Source organism: Musca autumnalis, unplaced genomic scaffold (genome assembly GCF_047663935.1).
Source record: "Musca autumnalis isolate F117 unplaced genomic scaffold, ASM4766393v1 scaffold_5, whole genome shotgun sequence".
In the NCBI taxonomy this organism is placed as follows: domain Eukaryota; kingdom Metazoa; phylum Arthropoda; class Insecta; order Diptera; family Muscidae; genus Musca; species Musca autumnalis.
Window position 1 is genome coordinate 21,273,491 of NW_027412088.1, and position 17,043 is coordinate 21,290,533.

Below are 17,043 nucleotides of genomic sequence, written 5' to 3' on the forward strand. Positions count from 1 at the left end.
TTTCTTTTATTGCTTCTCTCCCCATATAAAGAAGATAATTGTTGTTGATAATTATGATGACGCAGCCGATAATTATGTTGCTGCTCCAACAACAAATGAACAACAATGTTGTCATTGCTTTTGATGAAAAGGAAAATTGAAAACAGGATTCACTTTACATAATATGAATAATGATAGATAACTTAGCTCGCTATACACATATTACATATATGTTTCCTTAAGTTCACATGGTTCTTCTTGTAAACTAGAGTTGAACCAGTTAAACTATTGCACATAGCCCACAACGGTTTTCCTTGCGGCTCTAGTTTACTTATCTCCTCCTATAGATTACCAGTTTCACTATAGTTCGCCAAGTTTACTATAGTGCTTTATAGATCACTGCACACCTGACACTCTAGAATTCACTTAACACGCCATATTTTAACTCGATCACTTGTAGTTCCACTCATTATAACCTTTGTTAACCTAATGCACCTAGTTCATCATCTAGCTCATGGTACCTATCTTACAAGATTGTAACTTGGCATAGCTCCCTATAGTTGAGGTAGCGAGCGAGGTAGCTCGCTATAGTAGCGTTTACATGGCTTTTATTTTATTTTGCCCAATTTGGTTTAGATACATTTAGCTCACTTCAGTTCACCTAATTCACTATTGTTCACTAGAGTTCACTAGAGTTCAAGTGCAGTCAAACTTCTCTATATCGATTTTTTTCTATATCGAATCGTTTTATAAAACAAATATATGAATTTTGACATAAATTTTCACAAAATCTCTCTTTATTAGACATTTTCTCTATATTGCAGCACTTTTTCGTCCTTAGCAACCACGATATAAAGATGTTCGACTGTAGTTTACTATACTTCAAAACACATTTCCACGCTAACTTTCAACTAGCTCAACGCTGATTTCCCAAATCACTACTGTTCACTCACAGATAGCCACAGCATACTCCTCTCAACTGGTTCAACTGCTTAATCAAAGCACTCCTCGTCCTGATAACATATCAGGACAATGGCAAGAACTTGTCCACTCCATGTAAACAGCAGCAAAATCAGTACTTGGATACCAGAGACCTCCACCAAGGAATCCATGGTATGATCAGGAGTGTCGTGCTGCTACCGAAGAGAAAAATGCGGCATATAGGGCTACTTTACAATCAGTAGCAACGCGTAGCGCACGAGAGAGGTATCGGGTAGAGTTGTGTAGTTCCGGAACGAACTAGTTCCAGGGAACTATTCCGGACAAGGAACTATTGGAACTATATCCGACTCTTGCATTTATATAGTTCCTTTAGTTCATCCAGCCGTGCATATAATTCCTTTCATTTGTATAATTATTTTTCTTCATTTTATTCCACACTCACTTCGATTTTTCACCTTCGTTTCCTTAATTATTCAGATGCGGCCAGATTGTTAAAAAATCGTAAATCACACATCGGTACATCGCTTCAATCTATTTATTTGTATGTCAATTCATTCACCAAAAGATGAAAAAAAGAGATTCGTTCAACTACTTCACTCTCGGAACTATTTGGAACAAAGGAAAAAAGAACGACGAAAGAGAAAGATTCATTGAACTACATCGGCCTGGGAACTATTTGGAGCGAAGGAACTAGAAAGAACGATAAAAGGTAAGATTCATTGAACTTTATCGCTCTCGGAGCTATTTGGAACTAGTTCCTTTTGGGAAAAGGAACTAGAAAGATCGATTCCCTCCGGGAACTAGATTGCCCAACTCTAGTATCGGGAGAAACGGAGGGAGGAGAAAGATCTTTTCCGCAGGAAAAAGAGAGAGATAGAAAACCGGGAGTGTGAACGAATCGAAATGTACAGGAGACAGAATGAAATCCGAAAATTCTACCAAACATCAAATTGATGGCTTTGGAACTGGCACATCCTCCTGTAGAGACCAGCAAGGTAATCTGGTAACTGATACAGATAGTGTGCTAAGGATGTGGAAAGAGCATTTTTGCAAACTGTTGGTATCCAATAGTAGCGAAGTCGACGAAGATACCACAGATTCAATCCCAGAAGATGGTATTGAATGTATACCACCCGGCCAAGATGAGGTAAAGACAACAATAAACCGGCTGAAGAATAATAAGGCAGCAGGAGCTGAAGGCCTACCAGCCGAGCTGTTTAAAACCGGAGGCGACACGCTGATAAGGTGTATGCATCAGCTAGTTAGCTCCATCTGGCAGAAAGAAGGAGTGCCCGACTATTAGAACCTGAGCATCCTGTGTCCCGTCCATAAGAAAGGAGATAAGACTTTATGGTCTAACTATAGAGGCATAAGTCTTCTCCCTATCGCCTACAATATAGTGTCAGGGATATTGTGCAAACGACTAAATCCCATGGTCCACGAAATGCGGCTTTAGACCTGGCAAGTCCCCCATTGACCAGATATTTACCCTGCGGCAAATCCTGGAGAAGACCCAAGAGATGCAGATCGACACCTACCACCTTTTTGTCGATTATAAAGCAGCCTTCGACAGCCCGGTACGTTCAAAGGTATTGCAAGCAACGTCTAAATTTGGTACCGCCGAAAAGCTCATTCGGCTTTTTAAAATTACTCTAACTGACACAAGATCTTCAGTTAAAATAGGAAAGAACCTCTCCGAAGAGTTTTGTACCAAAAGAGGTTTCAGGCAAGGAGACAGCCTTTCGTGTGAGCTTTTCAACATCCTGCTAGAAAAGGTTATACGAGAGGCAATCGTCAAAAGAAGTGGCACAATCTACACCAATAGCCACATGTTACTTGCTGATGCTGATGATATAGACATCATAGGACGATCAGTAAAAGAAATAACCGATACCTTTATGAAGGTCGAAGGAGAATCTGGCGGTAAACGACGAGAAGACCAAATTGATGGTGTCGACGCGCAATGCGTCCATTGAGATCGGACCAACTGTAGTAGTAAAAGACTTCGTATACCTCGGCACAGCTATAAACACAACAAACGACATCAGTTGTGAAATAAAAAGAAGAATTTAATTGGCCAACAGATGCTACTTTGGCTTAAGTAAGCACTTTAAAAACAAGGTCACAACTCGTCAAACGAAAATAACGCTTTACAAAACACTGATACTACCCGTGCTGATGTATGGTTCCGAAACCTGGGTACTTGCGCAAGCAGATAAGGCAGTGCTTGGCGTGTCTGAGTGAAAAATTCTTCGAAAGATCTACGGACCGAGCTGCGTTCACGGTGAATATCGAGCTGTATCTGCTATACAACGACATCAGTATAGTTAAACGTATCGAGATGCAGCGATTGCGTTGGCTAGGCCATATAATAAGAATGAGCGATGATGAACCCGCTAATAAGGCGTATAAATACGTGCCACATGGCGGTGCACGCAGAATTGGCAGGCCAAAGAATAGATGGCGCAAACAAGTGGATGAAGAGATGACAAGGCGCGGTATTCCAAAAAGCGAAGTACTAAACAGAGAGAATAGGAGATCTTTTCTTAGTTCGGTCTATGGAACAAATGTTCTGTAATGGGCCAGCTAAGTAAGTAAGTATTTAGTATTTAGTATTTAGTATTTAGTATTTAGTATTTAGTATTTAGTATTTAGTATTTAGTATTTAGTATTTAGTATTTAGTATTTAGTATTTAGTATTTAGTATTTAGTATTTAGTATTTAGTATTTAGTATTTAGTATTTAGTATTTAGTATTTAGTATTTAGTATTTAGTATTTAGTATTTAGTATTTAGTATTTAGTATTTAGTATTTAGTATTTAGTATTTAGTATTTAGTATTTAGTATTTAGTATTTAGTATTTAGTATTTAGTATTTAGTATTTAGTATTTAGTATTTAGTATTTAGTATTTAGTATTTAGTATTTAGTATTTAGTATTTAGTATTTAGTATTTAGTATTTAGTATTTAGTATTTAGTATTTAGTATTTAGTATTTAGTATTTAGTATTTAGTATTTAGTATTTAGTATTTAGTATTTAGTATTTAGTATTTAGTATTTAGTATTTAGTATTTAGTATTTAGTATTTAGTATTTAGTATTTAGTATTTAGTATTTAGTATTTAGTATTTAGTATTTAGTATTTAGTATTTAGTATTTAGTATTTAGTATTTAGTATTTAGTATTTAGTATTTAGTATTTAGTATTTAGTATTTAGTATTTAGTATTTAGTATTTAGTATTTAGTATTTAGTATTTAGTATTTAGTATTTAGTATTTAGTATTTAGTATTTAGTATTTAGTATTTAGTATTTAGTATTTAGTATTTAGTATTTAGTATTTAGTATTTAGTATTTAGTATTTAGTATTTAGTATTTAGTATTTAGTATTTAGTATTTAGTATTTAGTATTTAGTATTTAGTATTTAGTATTTAGTATTTAGTATTTAGTATTTAGTATTTAGTATTTAGTATTTAGTATTTAGTATTTAGTATTTAGTATTTAGTATTTAGTATTTAGTATTTAGTATTTAGTATTTAGTATTTAGTATTTAGTATTTAGTATTTAGTATTTAGTATTTAGTATTTAGTATTTAGTATTTAGTATTTAGTATTTAGTATTTAGTATTTAGTATTTAGTATTTAGTATTTAGTATTTAGTATTTAGTATTTAGTATTTAGTATTTAGTATTTAGTATTTAGTATTTAGTATTTAGTATTTAGTATTTAGTATTTAGTATTTAGTATTTAGTATTTAGTATTTAGTATTTAGTATTTAGTATTTAGTATTTAGTATTTAGTATTTAGTATTTAGTATTTAGTATTTAGTATTTAGTATTTAGTATTTAGTATTTAGTATTTAGTATTTAGTATTTAGTATTTAGTATTTAGTATTTAGTATTTAGTATTTAGTATTTAGTATTTAGTATTTTAGACGAGATCCTCAGTTAAAATTGGAAAGAACCTCTCCGAAGAGTTTACTACCAAAAGAGGTTTCAGACAAGGAGACGGCCTGTCGTGTGATCTATTCAACATCCTGCTGGAAAAGGTCATACGAGACGCGAAGGTCAAAAGAAATGGAACGATATACACGAACAGCCACATGTTACTGGCTTATGCCGACGACATTGACATCATGGGTCGATCGGTAAAGGAAGTAACTGACACCTTTGCAAAAGTCGAAAGAGAATCTGCTAAAGTTGGTCTGGCAGTAAACGGCGTAAAAACCAAGTTGATGGTATCGACGCGTAATATGTCCATAAACACCGAACCATCTGTGAATGTTGGTACCTATAATTTTGAGGTAGTAAAGGACTTCGTCTACCTCGGCACCGCCATAAACACAACAAATAACATCAGTTGTGAAATACGAAGAAGAATAGTGTTGGCTAACAGATGCTACTTTGGGCTGAGTAAGCAGTTTAGGAATAAAGCCACCTCTCGTCAAACAAAAATAACACTGTACAAAACACTGATACTACCCGTGCTAATGTATGGTTCCGAAGCATGGGTACTTGCTCAAGCAGATAAGGCAGTGCTTTGTGTGTTCGAGAGAAAAATTCTTCGAAAGATCTACGGGCCAATCTGTGTTGACGGCGAATATCGGCGTCGTATGAACATCGAGCTGTATCAACTATACAATGACATCAATATAGTTGAACGAATCGAGATACAACGATTGCGATGGCTAGGCCATGTTATAAGAATGAGTGATGATGAACCCGCTAAAAAGGCGTATAAATACGGGCCGCATGGAGGTTCTCGCAGATCTGGAAGGCCAAAGCTTCGTTGGAGCGAACAAATGAAACGAGATATCACAAAGCTACATATCCCATATTGGGAAAATACAGCAGCAAACAGAGAGGATTGGAGATTTTTTCTTAGTTCGGCTTATGGAACAAATGTTCTGTAAAAGGCCAGCTAAGTAAGTAAGTAAGTAGTAAGTATTTAGTATTTAGTATTTAGTATTTAGTATTTAGTATTTAGTATTTAGTATTTAGTATTTAGTATTTAGTATTTAGTATTTAGTATTTAGTATTTAGTATTTAGTATTTAGTATTTAGTATTTAGTATTTAGTATTTAGTATTTAGTATTTAGTATTTAGTATTTAGTATTTAGTATTTAGTATTTAGTATTTAGTATTTAGTATTTAGTATTTAGTATTTAGTATTTAGTATTTAGTATTTAGTATTTAGTATTTAGTATTTAGTATTTAGTATTTAGTATTTAGTATTAAGTACTTAGTATTTACTTTCACGCTATTGGATCCTTCAAATTTTTGGTCCACTGCCAAAGGACAGATAGATAAAGGATTGGTCTAATTGCTGGGTTGGTCGCCTTATGTCTGCTCAAGCTATTTGTGCAAAACTGACGAAACTTTTCTCTCTGTTTCGTGCTTTGATTTTTGTAATACCGCGCCTTGTCATCTCTTCATCCACTTGTTTACGCCATATATTCTTTAGCCTGCCAATTCTGCGTGCACCCGCCTTTTTAGCGGGTTCATCATCGCTCATTTTTATTATATGGCCTAGCCAACGCAATCGCTGCATCTCGATACGTTTAACTATATTGATGTCGGTGTAAAGCAGATACAGCTCGTGGTTCATACGACGTCTGTATTCACCGTCAACGCAGATCGGTCCGTAGATCTTTCGAAGAATTTTTCTCTCAAACACGCCAAGCACTGCCTTATCTGCTTGCGCAAGTACCCTGGCTTCGGAACCATACATCAGCACTGGTAGAATCAGTGTTTTGTAAAGCGTTATTTTTGTTTGACGAGTTGTGGCTTTGTTTTTAAAGAGCTTACTTGAGCCAAAGTGGCATCTGTTGGCCAATACAATTCTTCTTTTTATTTCACAACTGATGTCGTTAGTTGTGTTTACGGCGGTGCAGAGGTAGACGAAGTCTCTTACTACCTCAAAATTATAGGAACCAACTTCAACAGTTGGTCCGATCTCAATGGACGCATTGCGCATCGACACCCTCAGCTTGGTCTTCTCGCCGTTTACCGCCAGACCCACTTTAGCAGATTCTCCTTCGACCATCATAAAGGTATCGGTTACTTCTTTTACTGATCGTCCCACGATGTCTATATCATCAGCATAAGCAAGTAACATGTGGCTATTGGTGTATAACCTTTTCTAGCAGGATGTTAAAAAGATCACGCGAAAGGCTGTCTCCTTGCCTGAAACCTCTTTTGGTACAAAATTCTTCGGAGAGGTTCTTTCCAATTTTAACTGAGGATCTCGTGTCAGTTAGAGTCATTTTACAAAGCCGAATGAGCTTTTCGGGGATACTAAATTCCGACATTGCTTGGAATACCTTTGAACGTATCGGGCTGTCGAAGGCTGCTTTATAATCGACAAAAAGGTGGTATGTGTCGATCTGCATCTCTTGGGTCTTCTCCACGATTTGCCGCAGGGTAAATACCTGGTCAATGGTGGACTTGCCAGATCTAAAGCCGCATTGGCATGGTCCTATTATTTCGTTGACCATGGGCTTTAGTCGTTCGCACAATATCCCTGACACTATCTTCAAGGGGATAGGGAGAAGACTTATGCCTATATATTTGGAGCATAAAGTCTTACCTCCTTTCTTATGGACGGGACACAGGATGCTCAGGTTCCAATCGTCGGGTACGCGTTCTTCCTGCCAGATGGAGCTAACTAGCTGATGCATACATCTTAGCAGCGCGTCGCCTCCGGTTGTAAACAGCTCGGCTGGTAGGCCATCAGCTCCTGCTGCCTTATTATTCTTCAGCCGGTTTATTGCTGTCTTTACCTCATCTTGGCCGGGTGGTATACATTCAATACCATCTTCTGGGATTGGATCTATGGTATCTTCGTCGACTTCGCTACTATTGGATACCAACGGTTTGGAAAAATGATCTTTCCATATCCTTAGCACACTATCTGTACAGTTACCAGATTGCCTTGCTGGTCTCTACAGGAGGATGTGCCAGTTCCAAAGCCATTAGTTTGATGTTTCACTCTTTGGTCGAATTTTCGGACTTCATTCTGTCTCCTGTACATCTCGATTTGTTCACACTCCCGCTTTTCCATCTCTCTCTTTTTCCTGCGGAAAAGACGTTTCTCCTCTCTCCTTTTATCCCGATACCTCTCTCGTGCGCTACGCGTTGCTACTGATTGTAAAGTAGCCCTGTATGCCGCATTTTTCTCTTTCTTTTTGGTAGCAGCACGACACTCCTGGTCATACCATGGATTCCTTGGTGGAGGTCTCTGGTATCCAAGTACTGAATTTGCGGCTGTTTGCATGGAGTGGGCAATGCTTTGCCATTGTCCTAATATGTTATCGGGACGAGGAGTGCTTTCATTAAGCAGTTGGGCCAATTGAGTGGAATATGCTGTGGCTATCTGTTGTGATTGCAGCGGGTGTTAAAGGCAGTTCCCCAGGTGACACCACGAGGAGGTCAGTGTCCACTTGAGATGGAAGAGGGACCAAGATAAATCCTGGGCTTTGCCATGTTAAAGCCGGTCAGGACCGTTCTTGGTATCTTGCATCCCCTGACATTCAAGCAAAAAAGGACAAACGACGCGACGGTGTCCACACTTACCAGCTCAGCGCCACCCGATTGTTCAGAAAGTAGCACGTACTCATCCGACAGAAGTACAGATAGTCCAGCAACGAACAAAAGGAAGCAAAACCCAACAGGCATTTTAAGACGCGTTATTATAAGCTCAAAGCTGTCGCTTTCCGCTGAGGGAGAATCCACAAGGCAATCTACAAGGAAGCTGCTCGGGTGAAGGAGTACTTGATATGCGCTATTTATCTGGAGAACTGAAGCACGTAGATTGACGGCAAACACCTTGAGGTCTCTCAATATCAGTCCGTGGTTCTCAAGAAGGAATCTAAAGAAATTAAGTTGGCTGAGCTTAAATTGAAAGATGGGAAAGCTCAAATAAGGAATACATAATGTGTAAGATTTGCTCAACCTGTGAGCATCAATTGTGATGAATATTGCCGAACCAACAAACGTGAATATGGGTAAAAGGACAGGCATTGTAGTTCGACTGCAGCAAATATTCGAAAGGAGAGGTCATTCAAGTTAATCATTTGTCGGCACCATGTGCTGCAGAGCGTTCTTTGTAATGTCATGGAAGATGAGCTCCATGAGTCGACTAAATCACCAAGAATCGAATACTTCTTTGTGCAGGATTTATGCTCCATTGGATGCAGCCTTCAGCAATGGTAAAACTGAGCTTGTGGAAACAGTCTGCTGGAGAGACAAACTTCAAGTCTCTTCCACCTCACTCGTTCATTCAGTCAGAACTATCTAATCCTAGCTGAAGTCTAATTTCTAAATCCAAATGGTCTGCGTTTTATCGCCGACTGTCATGGAACCTTTATACCCTATATACCCCCTCTTTATTAAATCCAAATAACCGAAGGTTTTTATAAACATTTACATCCATTTATACATTTGTGTCCTTTTATCTGTTGCGAAAAAAATTACACCTTATTAATTGCAACATTATTCATTCATTAACACCCAAAAGCTTGGCATATAAAGTCCGAGCCCTTGGGTTAAACAAAAAAGAACAACAACAAATTGATGCAATGCATTGCCGTTTAAATTTCCCTCTAGCCTGTAAATATTGAAATAACTGAGTAATAATTTGAAGTCGAACAACAACGACTACCACCAACACCGCCACGATGATGATGACGAAGATGAATAAGAGGAAGCCTTTAATAATAGAGCGGCTATGCCAGGATGTTAAAGTTGATTTAATCGCGCGTTTAATAATAAAAAAGTGAGCAAGAGAAGAATTTTATTCAATTAAAATTTCATTAATACTATTAATGTGCCATGAAGTTACTACATCCAGCCTCAGCTGCACTATAGGAGCGAGCAAAAATAAATGGAGGAAAGTGGGAGGAAACTAGAAATACAAACAAGAATATCACAAAAGAAACAAAAAAAAATGAAAACGATATAAAAACAAAGTTAAAAGGGGATCAGCGGCCATAACCCGGCTAAGGACTAACACTGAGCAGAAGAAGATGGTGATGATGATGCGGATGATTGTGAGGATGACAAGAACCATGGTGATGATGGCGGTGTTGATGATACACACTATAACCCAAAGTGAAAGCATTTTATTTTTCCTAACATAATTCTTTCATGTTTGCTTGCTTGCTGGCTGACATGCTCTTGCCTCTTCTGTTGGTTTTTCTTGCCATCAACGACGGCTATTGGTGTTGCTGTTTTTTTAGATCCTTCTTCTAAAACGTTTTGTGTCTTTTCTAATGGTTTTTTATCGTGGCATGATATCTGATGTCATCATGTATTAAACTTACATTCATCACTTGCCAGCTAGCTTGTCGCGCTGCTCTCCATATGAATAAATGAACATACGGACGAACGAACGAAAGACCATTGTCGCAGCTGCTGCTGATGATGCTCCCATGATGGCTTGTAATGCCACGGCTGATGATGTTAGAGTTGACTGCCGGTTATGTCAGTAATGTTTAGCATGAAAACAGGTCACTTCCGTGCCATACTAACACAGAGCTTAAACACACAACTTCACACATATCCATAACTGCAATACATATTTATTGCTATTCCACTGTTTGGAAATTCGCTTCTTTTTTTTTCCTTTTGCTGCAGCAAAAGTCAAAACAAAGGACCACAGAGGAAAAAAACCTTTGGTCCCAGTATTAAAAGGATGTCATTTCCAAAAGTGGGGTAACAAGATATATTTCAAATGAGATGGATATAATGGGGATTATGATGAAGAGGTCTGTAAAAGAACCACCCACCCTCAAGCTCAAGTTTCAGTTTACAATTTTAGTCAATAAAAATGTTTAACTTCATTTGGTTACTCACTCACACGCCTTCTAATTCAAACTCACTCCATTTTGCCATTCTTGTAGTACTAACCACAACATCTGAGTAATGCAAATAACATCAACAACATCATCCACTTAACCCGCCATCCATCCAATCGAAAGACCAACAATTTAACATCATAGATAACTGTGGGCTAGGGACAGACGGAGTTGCTCAATGTTTAGTGTCAAACCACTCTTAGTGTAATTCCAATTACCTTCCCTTTTGCTGCAAGGTAGAAAGTTCCTGTGAAAGCATAAAAAGAGTGACAACAACCTTTGCCATCAACCATCGATGAACTATCCAACCAACCAGCCGAGCATACAGTCAGCCAGCCATCCAGCCAGAGCGAACATCCATAACCCATCATCCAATGACAAAGCCGTCAAAGTGAAACTATCAAAAATGAAATGTAATGGATTCAGATCTTTCTATGATTAGATAGGGTTATTATTTTAGGGTAAAATTGGGGATTATGGGCAAATGAAATATTTGACAGATACATGTGCCAATGTAATTGTAATCATGCTTTTTGTTTATATCCGTTTAATCTATGTTTATTATACCCTCCCCTCTACACTATAGAATGGATAGTATGTTAAGTTTGTTTTCCCATTTGTAATGGCTTTAAAATAATCATTGGCGACCCTATAAAGTATATATATTTTTGATCAGGGTAAAATTCAGAGTCGATATATGCATGGGTGACTTAGGGGATGAAAGATACCAAGGAACGGTCCTCAGCGGCTTTAACATGGCAAAGTCCATGATTTAACATGGTCCCTCTTTCATATCAAGTGGACACTGACCTCCCCGTGGTGTCTCCTGGAGTAGCTGCCTTTAACACCCGTTAAAGGTAGTGAGCTAAAATGTGCCGCGCGTTCATCCATAAGAACATTGAAAGTTGGGTTTGGGCTCAGGGTCAGTAACCCTCCCCTAGAAAAAACAGCCTACTATAAAACAAGTAAAAAAATGTCAGTCGACTTTGCCGACAGAGATATACCCTCAGCCTATGTGAATGGAAACATTCATCTACGGACAGATAGAATGTATTTAGCGTCTCTTCAGAATTTTGTGGCCCTTTTCCAACATTTGAACTTGCCGACAAAAATGTGGATTAGGAATTAACACAAATGTTGAACTTTTGTGGGGGAGGTACCCTTAGGGAGGACCGATATGGGCCATTTTAGAAGTTAAACTAAATTTTGACAAAATATTAGGAGATCCAAAGTTTGGAACAAATTGGTTGACCAATTCAAGTGATATCGTCCTAGCATTTTAGTGACATTTTTTTAATATTGGGGAGAAGTACCGGAAGTTGGGGACCGGTTTTGCCCCATGAAACTAAGTTTGGATAAAACATGACGAAGACCAAATGCTGCACCAAATCGGTAAAACAGTTCGAAAGCCACATATTGTGACATAGGGTTTTTTACAACTTTCGGGATGTTTTCCCAAGAAATATGGACCTGCTCCTTAAAAACCTTTAACCGTCGTAATGGAGGTAGCGAATGCAAATCGCTTCAACAAAAATCAAAGTGATTCGAGAGCAGGTCTTAAAGTGAACTTATCCGAAATTTTGTGTGGTAGGTAACCAAAGGAGTGGACAAATATAGTCCATATTCGAACCTGATCTATATCTGGTAGATATATTAGGATGTGCAGAGTATGGATTACATCAGTCACTCTCTTCAAGAGTTATCGTGCGCATATTTTTTCGAAGATTTTTGAATTTTTGTGAGGGAGGTACCTGAAGGAGTAGACCGACATTGGTTATCTTCGAACTTAAACTATTTTTGGACAAAATATTACGAAGGCCAAATTTTAGACCGAATTGGCAGATCCGTTCGAGATTTATCTTGCGCTCCAACCACTACACACGGTGTCACAGAGGATTTTTGCAACTTTCAGGCTATTTTCTCAGGAAGTATGGACTTGCCCCTTATGACCTTATACCGTCGTATGGGGGACAGCGAATACAGGTTGTTACAACAAAAATCAAAGCGATTCGAGAGCAGGTCCTAAACTTAACTTTTCCGAAATTTTGTGTGGGAGGTACCCGAAGGAGTGGACCGATTAAGTCCATATTTAAACTTCATCTAAGTCTGGTAGAAATTTCACGATGTACAAAGTGTGGGCCAAATCGGTTACTCCCTTCAAGAGTTATCGTGCGCACAAATTTTCCGAACATTTTCGAACTTTTGTGGGGGAGGTACCGGAAGGAGTGGACCGATATAACCCATCTTCGAACTTAAACTAAGTTTGGGCAAATTATTACGAAAGCCAAATTTTGAACCGAATCGGTTGCTCCGTTCGAGAGTTATCGTGCGCACCAGCCAGCCAGACAGACAGACGGACAGCCAGACAGACGGACGGACATGGCTAAATCAACTCCAAATTGTCTGAAACACATTTCGTCCAAACATACTTGGGGTCTAAAACCATTATTTCGATGAGGCACATTTTAGCCGTATGAAAGTGTATATACCCTCGTTAGCATAAATGCTGAGGGCATAAAAACAAAAGAAAAGAAAAACAAATCCCTCAAAAGTTGACGACACCCGCAAACGATTTAAGGACCATGATATACGAATCTGCACCTGAAATGTTCGCACGCTTTATAGAGAAGGTACAGTTTACGCATTGGCAGATGTACTTGAAATGTACAAGGCCGACATTACTACCATACAAGAAATACGATGGAATGGAAAAGGCGTCACAGCAACACCTAAATGTGACACACTGTATTATAGCTGCCATGACATAAAGCATGAGTTTGGTTGCGGATTTGTAGTTGGTCGGATGTTAAAACACCTGGTCTCCAGCTTCACCCCAGTGAATGAAAGACTCGCAGCAATTCGATTAAAAGCAAAATTCTTCAACATCAGCTTTATTTGCGGTCATGCTCCCACTGAAGACAAGGACGAATTGACCAAAGATATATTTTATGAGCGCTTAGAAGAAACATATGACCGTTGTCCTGCCCATGACATTAAAATTATACTAGGCGATTGTAATGCCAAAATTGAAAAGGAAAATATCTTTGGCCCAACAGTCGGAAAATTCAGTCTCCACAATGAAACATCTGATAATGGCATGAGGCTGATAGACTTCGCAGCGGCAAAAAAACATGGTAGTTAGCAGCACCAGATTTCAACATCTCGACATCCATAAGGGCGCCTGGCTGTCTCCAGATCAGAAAACAAGAAATCAAATTGATCACGTTGTGATAGATGGAAGATATTCGTCGAGCGTGTTGGATGTGCGGTCGTTCCGAGGAGCAAACATAGACTCGGACCACTACCTTGTTGCAGCAAAGATACGCACCCGGTTAAACGTGGCAAACAAAGTACGAACAGACACAACACGAAAATTAGACATCGGTATCCTGCAATCACAACAGATAGCCACAGCATACTCCACTCAACTAGCCCAATTGCTTAACCAAAGCACTCCTTATCCCGATAACATAGCAGCGCGATGGCAAAGTATTGCTCACTCCATGCAAACAGCCGCAAAATCCATATTTGGATACCAGAGACCTCCACCAAGGAATCCATGGTATGATCAGGAGTGTCGTGCTGCTACCGACGAGAAAAATGCGGCATATAGGGCTACCTTACAATCAGTAGCTAGGCGTAGCGCACGAGAGAGATATCGGGGGAACATGAGAGAGGAGAAACGTCTTTTCCGCAGGAAAAAGAGAGAGATGGAAAAGCGGGAGTGTGAAAAAATCGAGATGTACAGGAACCAGAATGAAGTCCAAAAATTCTACCAAAGAGTCAAGCATCAAACTGATGGCTTTGATACAGGCACATCCTCCTGTAGAGACCAGCAAGATAATTTGGTAACTGATACAGGTAGTGTGCTCAGGATATGGAAAGAACATTTTTCAAAACTGTTGGTATCCAATAGCCGCGAAGACGACGAAGATACCACTGACCCAATCCCATAATATGGTATTGAATGTATACCGCCCAGCCAAGATGAGGTAAAGACAGCAATAAACCGGCTGAAGAATAATAAGGCAGCAGGAGCCGATGGCTTACCAGCCGAGCTGTTCAAAACCGGTTTGCACCATCTGGCAGGAGGAACGAGTACCCGACTATTGGAACCTGAGTATCCTGTGCCCCGTTCACAAGAAAGGAGATAAGACTGTATGCTCTAATTATAGGGGCATAAGTATACTCTGGGGGTCACCGTGGTGCAATGGTTAGCACGTCCGCCTTGCACTCAGAAGGTCTGCGGTTCGAATCCAAGGAGTAGACAAATATAGTCCATATTCGAACCTGATCTATATCTGGTAGATATACGAGGGCGGTTCGGAAACTTCTTAGCCTATCAATGAAAGAGAATAGTTAGTTTTTCAAAAATATTTTTATTTTTCAATATAATCTCCTTAAACTTCAATACGCTTAGTCCAACGCTTTTCTAGCAATTCTATCCCTTGATTAAAATAGTTTTGCTCAAGGTCTTCGAAATAGTGGTTTATAACTCTAATTGCATATTCATTTGAGGTAAAACGCTTGCCAGCAAGGAATTTTTTTAGATTTGGGAACAAGTTGTCTTGATGAAAAATTATTTTTTTTTTGTGTTGTAAGCCAGGAAGTTTTTCTCGAATTTGTACATTTAATTGATCCAAAAGGTTGCAATAGTACTCTGAATTTATTGTTTTACCCTTTTGCAGATAGTCAATCAATAAAATACCTTTGAAGTCCCAAAAAACCGTTGCCATAACCTTACCAGCCGATTGAATTGTTTTTGCCTTCTTTGGGGCACTTCCTGCCCAGTCCATTGTTTGGATTGTTCTTTTGTCTCTGGAGTATAGTGGTGGATCCATGTCTCATCAACAGTTATGAAACGACGCTTAAAATCCATTTTATTTCGCTTAAAACGATCCAAACAAGCTTGAGAAATGTTCATTCTTATGCGTTTTTGATCGACTGTTAACAAATGCGGCACCTATCTTGCAGAAAGCTTTTTCATCTGTAGTTCTTCATGCAAAATGAAATGGACTCGATCATTTGAGATGCCCATGATATTAGCAATTTCACGCACTTTTATTCGTCGATCATTTAATACCATATCATGCACTTTGTCTACAATTTCTGTTGTTGTTGCTGTTTTTGGACGTGCGCTACGTGGTTCATCATCAATGCTTGTACGACCATGTTTAAATTCAGCAACCCAATTTTTTACTGTTGCATAGGAAGGAGCACTTTCACCTAACACATTCACCATATCATTATGAACTTCTTGTCCCGATAAACCTTTTTTATGTAAATATTTAAAAACAGCACGAATTTCTAATTTTTCCATTGTAAAAAAATTGCGGATGCGTCTTTTTTGAACACCTGTTTCTATATGAAGGAGTTGCCAGATCGAAACAAAATTTAACATGTGTTCATAACAGAGATGGAAGTTTCCAAAACACTTCACTTTGTTTCTGTTTATACCGCGCGTTTTGTGCTAGGCTAAGAAGTTTCCGAACTTCCCTCGTATTAGGATGTGCAAAGTATGGATTACATCGGTCACTCCCTTCAAGATTTATCGTGCGCACAATTTTTCCGAATATTTTTGAACTTTTGTGGGGGGGGGGGGGGGTTACCTGAAGGAGTGGACCGATATTGATTATCTTCGAACTTAAACTAAGTTTGGACAAAATACTGCGAAAGCCTAATTTTGGACCGAATCGGCAGATCCGTTCGAGAGTTATTTTGCGCCCCATCCACTACACAAGGTGTTATAGGGGCTTTTTGCATCTTACAGGCTATTGTCTCAGGAAGCATGGACTTGGCCCTGATGAAGCTTGTACCGTCGTATGACGGTAAAAACCCTATGGCACCCTATGGGGGGCAACGAATGCAGTTTGTTGCAACAAAAACCAAAGCGATTCGAGAGCAGGTCTTAATCTGAACTTATCCGCAATTTTGTGTGGGAGGTACCCGAAGGAGTGGACCGATTGAGTCCATTTTGGAACCTCATCTAAGTTTAGTAGAAATTTCACGATGTGCAAAGTATGAATCAAATAGTTTACTTTCTGCAAGAGTTATCGGGCGCACAAATTTTCCGAACATTTTCGAACTTTTGTGGGGGAGGTACCGGAAGGGGTGGACCGATATAGACCATCTTCGAACTTAAACTAAGTTTGGACAAAATATTACGAAAGCCAAATTTTGGATCGAATCGGTTGACCCGTTCGAGAGTTATCGTGCGCTCCAGCCAGCCAGACAGACAGACAGACGGACGGACATGGCTAAATCAACTCC

At 38.8% G+C, this 17,043-nt stretch overlaps 1 long non-coding RNA gene across 1 annotated transcript in view; it reads left to right on the plus strand.

Moving 5' to 3' along the window:
- Positions 1–1,542: 1,542 nt before the first annotated feature.
- LOC141405906 (uncharacterized) overlaps positions 1,543–17,043 on the plus strand; it is a 162,502-nt gene continuing 147,001 nt past the window's right edge. The window contains exon 1 of the long non-coding RNA XR_012413278.1: positions 1,543–1,630. This is a non-coding gene — a long non-coding RNA (uncharacterized lncRNA). The remainder of the gene's footprint in view (positions 1,631–17,043) is intronic.